This window comes from Thalia democratica, chromosome 3 (assembly GCF_965202585.1).
Source record: "Thalia democratica chromosome 3, ktThaDemo2.hap1.1, whole genome shotgun sequence".
Classification (NCBI taxonomy): domain Eukaryota; kingdom Metazoa; phylum Chordata; class Thaliacea; order Salpida; family Salpidae; genus Thalia; species Thalia democratica.
The window spans coordinates 33,038,419-33,051,863 of NC_139167.1; positions in this window are offsets into that span (position 1 = coordinate 33,038,419).

Below are 13,445 nucleotides of genomic sequence, written 5' to 3' on the forward strand. Positions count from 1 at the left end.
TGTTCGAAATGTAATTTAATCTAGTACTTCTTATGCACGCACTTTTGTGTTCAAAGTAGTTTACAGGGCGTGAGAAAATAACTTACAGTTATTTTCTTAGAAGCCCAGTAAAGTGTATAAAAATACTTAATTATTAAAAAGCCTTGTGTAATCTGTAATCAATCTTGTTTAGATAGGAACTGTTTTGAAACTAATGAAACTTTTAGGTCAGTGGTGGACAACTTTTGTAGTCAGCAATTCATATTTACTACAATATCTTTTCTAGTTTCAACTCGTTAAAAAAAGGTTATTGCGGGCTGCAAGATATAAAAAAATAACAAATAAGAAAATTAAAAAACTCGAGCAAAATTGTAATATAATGGATTAGTATTATTGTGATCTAGAAAATACTATTGTGAACTGATAACGAAATAAAAGCGTATTTCAAAATGTTAAGTATCAAAAACTAAATTTTATTTATTTTGCACAAGTAGTTTTCAATTTACTTAGTGGGTCGAAATTCAACTGGATCTGCGACTGGATCTGAGCCGAACGTTACCCACCTGAAATTTTAACTGAAACCTGACATTATAATAATATCACATATAACAAATTTCGGACATTTAGAAGTTAATACTAAGTAACTTATTTAAGCCGCACAAAATACTTAAATTATTTTATAAATAGGCATATTTAAAAATAACTCTACCAGGGATTAAAAAATTATAAAATAATTAACAGTTTATTTTAAACATAATAAAATAAAAATTAAAAAATAATTTCTGATCTAGTTTGAGGAAGTTTGACCAACTGGTTGATTATCTCACATGAAAAGTGGTTTCATCAACAGCTTCAGTTAATGCAGTAAATTTATTAATTTCAATGCTAAGATATATTGTAAGCATCTTAGTTGTAAAGTTAAAAATTTAATTTTAAATTTTTTAAACTATTTGTTTCGTAGTACAACACCATGAAATAGTATTTGACTTGAAATAATCTTTAGCGAACTAAACCTTAATTTTTATCTTTGTTTAAATTCGAAAAAAATCCAATGTTTTACAGTTAATTCTATGAACAGAAAGTAATCAACTAAAAAAAACTTTTAACTAGGTTAAAATTTTGTTTTGTTACTGTTGCAGTTTTTTTTATGGCTTATTTAATTCTGTTAAATTTTTTTTTTCTAGCTATTAGCTAGCTATTTTCTAGCTATTTTTTTCTAGCCTCTAACAATTTAACAGAGGAAAATAGTGAAAAACTAAAAGCTAGTCCTGAAGTATTAAAATAAACTAAGTATGTTCTAATTGCTAATATATGTTGAATTAAGATAAAACAAACAACAGTTGTATTAATAGTTTAAAACTCCTTATATAATAATAAATTTTTTAACAATAATAAATAAAGTTAGAAATCAAAATTGAGTTAAAGAAACTTTTAAATGAAAACGTAGAAGTCATTTGAAATAGAGACCTCAAATTTATACTTATTTAAAACAAAAAAATTCTCTTTAGAAATAAAAACTTTAATGGTTACCAAAATTTTACAATCAGATAATAGTTATATAGTGATGTAAGTTATGTACAGATTAAACAAGTAATAACAAAAACCTGTCAAATAAAGGTCTTTCAAACAAATATTTCAATCACTATGCTATAAAAACTTTTAGTGTAATGTAAAACGACGAAAATGAACTGCAAAATTAACAAGGTCAAAATAAAACTATTATCGACTTTAAAACATAAACCATTTAATAAATATAATAGACTTCCGCTTGAGTTCGCACTTTGTAAAAAAATCAAAAAGTGCAGACTCAAAAAATTATTACCATTTTTTTTTTTACAAAATGACAATTTTCAATATGTTATATGCAATAATGTCAAGATTAAACGTGAAATCAATTAAAATATAAAAAAAACTTTCATTAAAAAAAAAGATCTATACAAGCTTTTATATATATTTTGTTTATATTATATATATTTTATTTATTTTATATATTTATTATAAGTATATTTTTTTTTATAAATATTTAGTAAGTAATAGACTTTACTTAAGTTAAATTTAAGAAAATATAAATTTGTAGTTTTTTTTTTGGGTAAAAACGACGAACTCAAGAGGAAGTCTACCATAATTAAAATTTATTAGGCATTATGCGAACCTGTTGTAGAATAAATAGCTTAATAAAGTTATTATTTTAAAAAGACTACTTAAATACAATACAAACAGGGCTAAATAAGAAATATTTCAAAAGATCAAATAAAATTAAAAAACTTTCATAAATTAATGTCTGCTACTAAAGTCTAATATAATGTGAAGGATGAGGTTCATGACTGCTTGCAATTTTGTCTAATCTGATTCTTAATCAGTAAAATAGAGCCTTAAGTCATTACTTTTATAAATATCTAGATTAAATCTTTTGCTCAAGATGCTTATAACTGAACTGAAAGCTTTCTCAACAACAAAGCTAGAAGGAAAAGCTATAAACAACAGTCTAAATTCCTCGCAAATGATTGGATACTTTTGCCTTAGTTTTTGTTGAGTCCGAAAGTTTTCATATCGTTCTTTGGAAGAACTTACTTCAAGTTCAAGGTCAGTTTGTAATTCGGAGAGGGTTTCCTGTAAGTCGTTTACTTCAAAAGTATCTGCCTCGAAGGGATCCATATTTTTATCTATATGATAGCATTTTTGTGTCAAATCTAAATTTTACTACTTAATATGTTAAAATTGTTAAAAATTCCAGATTTTTTCCAAGTTTTTTTTTTTTGCCTAAATGTCAAATTTCAGAATTTTCCAGGTTTCTAGGTAATTTGGCAACTCTTTATAGTTTTATTTCTTGGTTTAACTTAGTGACTTTTCAGAAAAAAAACTGGAAATATCATAAGGTGATAGTTAATAATAAATAACATAGATTTTAACAAACCATTTATGATCCCAAATAACATATATGTCAGGTTATAAAATAGTGAGAGGGATTATAATCGTCTATGATCTATGTAATTGTTAAATAAGGAAATATTTACTTAAAAGTAGGAGTCATAAGCAATTGATTTTTTTTTCTATTTGTTACATAAATAAAAGAAACTTTTTTGTTTAAGGGTCACCTCAGGGTCAAATAATTATTAGCAAGCTAAAATTAGTAAAATAGTAAGAAAAAATTAAAAATCTTATGACAGCCAAAAATTTTAAAATCGCCCCCTTTTCGCCCCCTTACTAGTTATCGCCCACTCTTTCGCCCCCTTACTAATCATCGCCCCTCGACTTACTAAAATCGCCCCCAGGGGGGCGATATCGCCCACTTTGGGAAACCCTGATATACATACTATGAGCCAAAATGAAAATTCACAACGACAATGATTTTGAGAAAAAAAAACTTTTTATTATTATTTTTGTTGTTATTAAGTGACTATTTTATCTTAACTAGAAACCTCCTCAAAAAAACGAAGGTACCTTTACACAAGAATAGTTCCTAAAACAATATGTTTAGTTAGCTTCTATGTTTTTTAACCTTTCGTCTTTGTAAAGATCGTAGCACCACATGAAATCTCCGTGTGGAAACAAATAAAATTTCTTCCCAAACCACAAAACTTTGCTGATTGAAAAATCTTTATTCACAATCAAATCGTTATTATAAAATTTTTTAAAAGTATTGTCATACACTTCTGCAAACTCCGACGACAAACAACTTGTTGTTAGAAACAAACAGGCTGTGATCACTTCCTGCATGTATCATGTCGGTCATTGCTGACCATTTATCGCCGAAAACGTCGTACGATTCAACGCTTTTCAGGCTACCACCCAAAAAACCACCTGAAACCACCACCTTTCCCCGAAAAACCGCGCAAGCGGAACGATATCTTGCAAAGTTCATCGCAGAAACTTTCTTGAACCCGTTGTCGTTGAAATAATAACAAGATTTGATGGTTTTTCCAAGCAAGCTGCCTCCTCCAATGACAAAGATTCTATCAATAAAGGAGCAAGTGCATATCCGGATGCGGCTGTCGATCATGTCGAAGTTCAGCTTGCTCCACGTTTCGGTTACACGAGAAAATTTGTGAATTGACGTCGTATGACCAAGGCTGTTCTCTCCGCTAATCAAATACACGTTGCCTTTCTAACACACATCATTTGAATTGCACGGTTCTATCGTCATCGAAGGTGACCTTTTTTCCTTCAGGCAATCACGGCAATCAATTTGGTACGCGCAACTGAGAACTTCATGACCATCGCGTTTGTAACCTCCGCACATTATGACGTCAAACTTGTTGTTGTCGCAACACCGACTTGTGTAGTAAACTTTTATTTATTTGAAAATTTTGTAATTAAAAAGTTACTTGTAAAGTTAATATAATAATGTTCACTATAGAACTAAAGTCACTTCTCTTTCTATAGAGAAAAACTTATAACTCAAGTTTATTTGCTTACCTTGTTTAGAAAATTCGTTCAAAGTATATAATTTTTCTGAATATCTCTGCGCGTTTCTTTTTGATATATTGAGAAAAAATACTGCAATATAGATATTAATTTTAATACAAAATAACAAATCTAATTTAAATATTAATACAATTTAATATTATTTAAAATCGAAAATAATATCATTTGAATTGCACAATATAAAGGGAAGTTAAAAGAAATGTTTTTAATTTTCAGATACAGATTTTTAGATTCGAAATCCATTATTTGAATGTTTATTCTTTTATATTAATGTGAAAACTTTCTAACAAAAATTTATAACAATTATTACGAAAAGTATAATAATATTATACAAAATATGTTTTTAGAATACTTATTATACAAATGCAATCTCAAATCTTAATATCAGTTTAAGATTTTATGTTTCAGTTTATGAAAAATTTTGTTTGATTTTTACCTTTTAGTACTTTATTAGTTTTATTATAATAGGTTTATAAAAAAAAATAATTTTAAAAAGTTGTTTTTGATTAAACTAAATAAAAAATACTTTAACTCTTTATAACAACTACTGTTACCTGTTTTTGAAAAATCAATTAAGTTTTTCAAAGAATTTCCTAAGGCAACATTTGCTTAATCCTTTTAAGTAGATAAAATAACTCGAACATAACTACTTTCAAAGCTTTAAGAACTTTAAAAACCTTATAAATTTACATTAAAAAATTTCATAACTTGTTATTTATACCTAGTTAATTGTTTCACTTAAAGTTATAAAAATATTATTTTCAAGACAGTATATAAACACTTTAGTTAGTTCTGTAGTTTTTAGTAGAATATTAAGTAAGTTATTACTTTTTTATACTAATTCATAAATAAAAAGTAAATTGTATACCCTTTATAACTTTGTGTAATAAGATCATAGACACGTAAGAAAAATTGCGTCAAAAATTTTATCATGGTTAATAAAAAATATTAAGCTAAATTAATTTTTTACATTATTTATTATCGTTTTATTAAAAGTTACAGCATCAAATTTTAAACACACAATTAGAACTCCTCATTAAAAAATAACAGTTAATAAAGTTTCTATTTCTATAACTCATTAAAAGAGTTATTTATTTTATTTTTGCACAGTCGTTTGAAATGTTTTATTATACAATTTAAAAGTTTTTTTTTACTATAATAAAACAACTAAAAAATATTTTGACAAAGTGTTTTTTTAACCAAAGCTCTATGTAAACCGTTTCTTAGTATGTAGTGGTTATTGTTAGTATATTTTTAAAGATGATCAAAATTTATTTAAATTTAATTGATCAAATTCTATATAATGTATTTAAATATTAATTTAAAAAAATAACTTTAAAAATTCTTTATTTTTAAAAGAACGTACTTTAATTTAGTTACGCTTGAACAAATAATAAAAAGCAAAAAACTAATAAAAAATAATGTCACTTATAACCAATTTTAAGCTAAGTAGCATATACTTCATTTGTTTTGTTTGCCTAGCACTAGAGCAACTGTTCTTCCCTTTTTTGATAGTTAAAAGCAAATTTGTTTTTTTTTTGATAGGTGATTATCAGAGTTACCCCGAATATGAAAACGATGTTTTATTTTGAGGATATTTTTTCTTTTGAATTTTAAGCTTAAAGAATATTTAGAATAGTCAAATTTTAAGAGTTTATTTATTTAAAAAATTACAGTTAAATGTTAACTTATTATTTAAAAATATAACTAATAAAGATAAGTTTACTAAACTTTAACAAAAATTAAACACTCTCTAAAGCCAGATAATGAACTCTCTGAAACCAGGCTAAAAACTGCTGAACTTGATAAAAATAGTATTTTTTTAATTTAATATGTATTAAGTGTTTATTGTTATAATACAGACAATATTTTTTGTAGTTGAGGTCATTCGGCATTATTCCGGTCACATAATTGTATTCCGGGTTAACGGTTACATAATTGTAAATGTTTAATCGTTATTTAAGGTTTCTGCTAGGTTGCTTAGATAAATCTAGGCTAAAGGTAGCCTTATAAATAGTGCCAAGCTATAGAGTTAAACTTAAATTTGAAATATTTAAGAGCACTAAAGTATTTTCAAAACCATATAATTATCAGACTATGTTAATAATTATCAAATTTATTCAGTAAAGCAGCAATAAAATCTGTAAAAACTCAAAAAAAAACTTAGGAAACTAGTTATTACACAAATACTCCAAAAATTGAATTCAGTAACTAGTACATATTGCATTACAACACAGATTGCTAAAAACTAATCTCACAACTGGTTGATTTATTAACAGTAAGAGTCAACACCACTTGTTGCAAGTCAGTAATCAATACAGGTTGTATTCCAAAACAAACTGCTAAAAACTATCCTCAAAACTGGTTGAGAAAATAACAGTAAGAATCAACACCACTTGTTGCAAGTCAGTAATTAATACAGGTTGGATTCCAAAACAAACTGATAAAAACTAACCTCACAACTGGTTGATTTATTAACAGCAAGAGTAAACACCACTTGTTGCAAGTCAGTAATCAATACAGGTTGTATTCCAAAACAAACTGCTAAAAACTATCCTCAAAACTGGTTGAGAAAATAACAGTAAGAATCAACACCACTTGTTGCAAGTCAGTAATTAATACAGGTTGGGATCCAAAACAAACTGATAAATACTAATCTCACAACTGGTTGATTTATTAACAGTAAGAGTCAACACCACTTTTTGCAAGTCAGTAATCAATACAGGTTGTAATCCAAAACAAACTGATAATAACTAACCTCAAAATTGGTTGAAAGAATAACAGTAAGAATTAACACCTCTTGTTGCAAAACAGTAATCAATTCAAGTTGGATTTTAAAACAAACTGCTAAAAACTTATTTCAAAACTTGTTGGTAAATTAACAGTAAGAATCAAAACCACTTATTGAAACTCTGCATACAATCAAAAACTATTGAATAAACAAACACTTTTTGTGGTAGTTTACATTTGTTTGCAATTAAAGCTGTAAGTTGCTTTTTGGTTGCTCTATTAGTTTTATTTTAGTATTTATAAATTTGCTTAATTTACAAGGATGCAGTGCATTACTTTGCCCCAAAAGTAAATTGGTAAAGTATTTATTTAGTTCTAAAAACTGTTCTAAAATTATAAGTTTTATTTAAATAAATGAAATCATAAAAAAATAACACTGAAAATTAAAATATATTTTTTTCATTCTTAAGTTTTCAAAATCTATAGTTTATAAAACTTTAGTCATATTAGTGAAGTAACTTTATCTAAAACAGATTTAAAGATTTTAAAATAAAAAAAACATAAACCTAAGTGATTAGAAATAAAGCTGAGTCAGAATGAGCAAAAGTTTATTTCAAAGTTCAAAAACAATTAGCTAGAAATAGTTTAAGAAAAAGGAACTGTTACTTAAGATTGAATAGTTAACAAAGCTATATTAGAAATGTAAAAACTTAATATTGACCAAAAAGGACTTTTTACATGTAGCATAAGACTATTCAAGCCTGAGATTTCACAAATACAATAACTAGAAGGAGTTTTGCAAGACACTAAAAACAATACTTTTAAGTACTTTAGTTATATCAATAATAGCAGCATAATTAGAAGATGTTCTAGAAAACATTTATTAAAGAAACTATAAAACCATCAAATACTCTAGTTAATTTGTTTTAACGAATATCCATGACATGATGTTAACTTTACCATTTACGTCTCTACCTTTTTCAAACTAAAGGAAGTTTGTAAAAATATATTCAATAAGTTTATTATTACATAGTTATTAAAAACAACAATAGAGTATAAATAATAAAAAGTAAAAGGAAAGGAACTGCTCACTTAATTAATTTTAACTTACTGACTTGTTCAAAGTATAATTAATGAAAATCATCAGAACGACTTAAATTTAAGCTTTCACTGTAACTTCATTAAGTCATGCAGACTATTAATACTTTTAATTTTACAGTATTGGCATCTTTTGAATTTTTTACAAGGTTAATTGAATTTCTTCAAGGTTTCTAAGGTTTCTAAAAAAAAATTTTTTTGGTCGATTCTTAGTCTAATATTTAGTTTGAGGTAGAAAACTGTCTCAAATAGTAAAACAAAATTAAGAAATGCTTAAAATTTATTTAAATGCTTTTTTATTAATAAAAAATTTGAGGAAACAATAAAATAAATAAATTTTAACCAATTTTGTTGTATTTAAGTCGGGTCCGGTTAAAATCTAATGGGGTTTTACCTAACAGTTGCTGAATAAGCGAAATATTTTTTTTTTACTAATTTTAAACTATATCTTTATTCCCCACAACCTTACCCATACATATAAGATATCTTAAAAAAATAAATTTTCATTAAAAAAAATTAAAAAAAAAACATAGATTTTTTTGCTGACTCAGCAAATATATAATCATTTAAGTCAAATTTGTCAAAACTGTTCAATTTATAATATATAAAATGTGGACTACCTTCAAACCAAATATTTTTAGTTTGAACCAAAATTAGACCATCAAGATTTTTTAATCTTTGATGCTCTTTGTTCTTATAGATGCAACTGGTCGTCTTCTGCCTTTATAGTGATTCACTTCAAGAGTTTTGCTGAATTTATTTCCAAATTTGTTGCAAAATAACAAAATATTAAATACACTTTTGAAATTTAGTAGCTTTTCTTATCTTGTGTATTAAATTTTATTTATTTTCCTTTTTTGAAAACCAAATGGCCAGCCTAATTTTTTTTTAATTATTTTAATTAAATTTTTAAACAACAAATAACTAACAACCAAGCTGGAAAATTCAAAAAAAAAACTAGCATAAGATTTATACGAAATGTTAAATTGAAAGATTCTGATTATGGTAGCATTAATGTATCTTTGAAATGCATGTATGTTAAAAATCGAAATATATAATATATTCAGTTTAGAAGATTCTAAAAAAGGAATCTTTTGTCGATGGTTATAATTTTATAAAATCAAAAAATACACAAAGTTAACACCTTAAGTTTACAAGTATAAGCCTTTAATAATTATTTCCTAAGCATAGCCTTAATAATATAGGTTAAAAATAAGGTTTAATCAGCTGAAGAACGTTTGAACTTCACTACAATAAACCAGCTTTATAATTTCAATACCATTATTCTTATTTTACGTTTAAACAAACGAATTTTATAGTCATACTTAAAATTAATCTTTGTTTTAAATAGTTATTAAACAAACTTGATTAATTAATTATCTTTAATTTCTATATACTTTTCTTAATCACGTTTGTATATTAATAAATTTTAAATAAGTTAATAAACTAGTAAAAAAAAGATTTAGTTAAATTAGCGATTTCATACTAAAATTATTTTTTTCATATTTTACTTTTCGACCAAAGAAATTGCTTCGACATAAATATATTGTTTATTGAACGATAACAAAAACGATTAAAAAGTTTGGTCTAAGGACCTGATGTGAAAAGTAACCTTTCGGTTATCGAGTCGTACACCACTTATATCGAGCTTATAATCGAGTCGTTGTAACCTACAGATGTAGGTACCTTTAATACTTAACTTAACTTATACTAAATAATGATACTAATATCACTTAGGCTACTCTATATAAAACTAGGCATGACATGAGTTAACATATTTTATATAAAGAACTATTGCCAACAATAACAAATACATAAAGAACATCAAATTTAGAAAACACTTCAAATGTGGTCAAAACCTTTACACAAGATTTAATCTAGCAAGAATATACTTTTAGAATGTATGAAACAAAATAAGATTTAACTACTTAGAATGTAAATAAGAAATACTTATAAAATAAATACTAATTAAAAAACACTTTATATAACACAAGAAAACAATATAAATGTCTATTCTTCATTATCACGTTTACTGCAGCAGGCTGTGGCTAGAACCTCCCCATCTGTCTGTTGTATCAGCTTATATACAACATTCCCTAACTCAATGTTGCATCAGGGTTTCTTGTCTGCACTTTATTTTCTCCTTTTGTCAACTTTATTAAACTTGCATCAGTATAAAATTTAACCTTGCGAGCTTTCTCTTAACGCTTGGATGAACTTTTAGCTCAAAACTTCCAACCAAATCTAAACAGTAATCAAGTGCAACTTGATATCTTGTTACACTTCCTCTTCTCCACTGTTGAAAGAGAATCGTCACTCTACTTCTCCTCTGCCTTTTTGTTGGAAGATAAAAAACACCCTTTCTTCATAAACAAAAAAAAAATTACACATTTAAAAATTTGAATTGGTCTCAAAACTACTCATGTTTTCCATACAAGATTTAAAGCAAATTAAAAAATAAAACAATTAAACAATTTCTAACAAATGGTAATTTAGTTCTTAAACTTTTATACTTTTGATAATAAAAAAAAAAAAAAAAATCAATGTGTTTTACTAGCTTCAACAATTTATTTAACTTCAAAAACAATATTAAACATGAGTCACATTCTACTATAAAGATTGCAGTATTTAAAAACAAGTAAATTTCAAAAATACAAAAAAAACACTCAAATGTCATGCCTATGCAAACCCCTATAATACAAACTCCAAAAATTTTCAGCATGTTACTGGTCTTTGCTGTCTTAGTTATTAATAAATATTTTGTTTTTTTATTGTGCTATTAAGATTAAAGAGCCTTAGATAAATCTAATATCACTCACTTTCAAATAAAATTGGTCACCACTTTTAAGACTAATTTAAACTTATGCCTTGTTAGTTTTTTTATTTTGACTTTTTGTACTAAAATTTGTCAGATCAACTTTGACTTTTTGGACAATAATTATGTCAGTTACATTTTGACTTTTAGTACTAAATTTTGTTAGACCTACTTTGACTGTTTGGACAATAATTTTGTCAGTGCAGTTTTGACTTTTTGTTCATAATTTTGTCACAACTACTTTGACTTTTTGGACAATAATTTTGTCAGTGCAGTTTTGACTTTGTTGACTCAAAATTTATCAGTTCTACTTTGAGTTTTTGGACTAAACTTTGTCAGTTCTACTTTGCCATTTTGGACAATAATTTAGTCAGTTCAATTTTGACTTATTAGTTTTCCTAACCCCCTATTCTTTCTGGTTATAGGTACAAACTCAAAGGCTTTTAGCTGGGCATATAGTAAATGTAAGTATTGCTTCTTAAAAATTAAATGCAAAATTTGATGTAAAATTTTTCTAAATCTACTTCTAAATAAAATGCAGTATATAAAAAAAATAACAAAAATATAGTAATGTGAGATAAAATTGTTATAAATACTGCTTTCAAAATAAAAGGTAATACACTAATAAAACTTATTTGGGTAAAATAGTGCCTTGGTAATATTTAACTGTTATTTAAAAGACTGGTTATTCTTTAAACGAGGACGCCAATTGTAACCTACAGATGTAGGTACCTTTAATACTTAACTTAACTTATACTAAATAATGATACTAATAATACTTAGGCTACTCTATATAAAACTAGGCATGACATGAGTTAACATATTTTATATAAAGAACTATTGCCAACACTAACAAATACATAAAGAACATCAAATTTAGAAAACACTTCAAATGTGGTCAAAACCTTTACACAAGATTTAATCTAGCAAGAATATACTTTAAGAATGTATGAAACAAAATACGATTTAACTACTTAGAATGTAAATAAGAAATACTTATAAAATAAATACTAATTAAAAAACACTTTATATAACACAAGAAAACAATATAAATGTCTATTCTTCATTATCACGTTTACTGCAGCAGGCTGTGGCTAGAACCTCCCCATCTGTATGGTGTATCAGCTTATATACAACATTCCCTAACTCAATGTTGCATCAGGGTTTCTTGTCTGCACTTTATTTTCTCCTTTTGTCAACTGTATTAAACTTGCATCAGTATAAAATTTAACCTTGCGAGCTTTCTCTTAACGCTTGGATGAACTTTTAGCTCAAAACTTCCAACCAAATCTAAACAGTAATCAAGTGCAACTTGATATCTTGTTGCATCGTATACATGATGTATAAGTTTTCTATCGTTATAGTTTTGAATACATATTTGTGTAATCTTTGATATATATGTTCAAACTGTTAATGTTTATTAGAAGTTTTTAATAGCTTAATGTAGTTTAAAGATCCTACAATTAACAAGTAAATTTTTATTAAATTTAAAAAGTTAAAACAATAATTTGAATCATCTGCATAGAATTTGAATATTTTTTTAAATATTGTTATCTACTGGCTAAATAAAAAAAAAGCATAAGTATTTTTTCATCAAATAAAAAGTTTGGCAACTTTAAAGTTTAGATTTAAGTTCATAATTTAAGACAAAAACAATCTGTGATTATATTAATGTAGTGGACAAATATAAAGTTTTTTAACTATTACATAGCAGTACTTTAAAATTAAACAAAAAACTTTGCAAACATAACATGTTTTAAAAACAAAAAAATCTATTTTAATAATACTATTAAAACCTATCACTCAATACAGTCAACGATAACTAGCTAAATGTTAGCTACTTATAGCCTCACATAATTTGCCTGGTAGTTAATTAAAATGCTTTCTTTCTCCTTTTAGTGGTTAAAAAAACTAAATTATCTCATAGCCTTTTGAGAATTTTTTTGGATAAAATTAATTTTTTAACTTGCATCCTAGATTATTTGCTAAATCTGTAATACAATATGCATGTTAAGAAAACTAGAATTATTAGTTTTTGCTTTATGGTTATTTTGTGTATTAAAGATTAGAGTACCAGCTTTAGAACTTACTAATGTTGTATTGATTAAATGTCAAACTACTAGATATATAAAATATTATTCAATTAAGTTTTAGATGTTTCGCTTACCAATGAAAAACATTTCAAATACGTTTGTAAAAATCATAAATTTTTTTTTCTTTTGTTGTTTACGACTTAAATAACAAGCAACTTTGTTCATTTTAAATAAAAGACTAGAAATTAGAACCAAAAAATTCCGAAATTAACTATTGAGTTTAAAAAGAAAATAAGTTTTAAATTTCATTGTATTCAGAAACAGATATCATAACAAATGACATCATGGCCAGAGACAATTTTGAT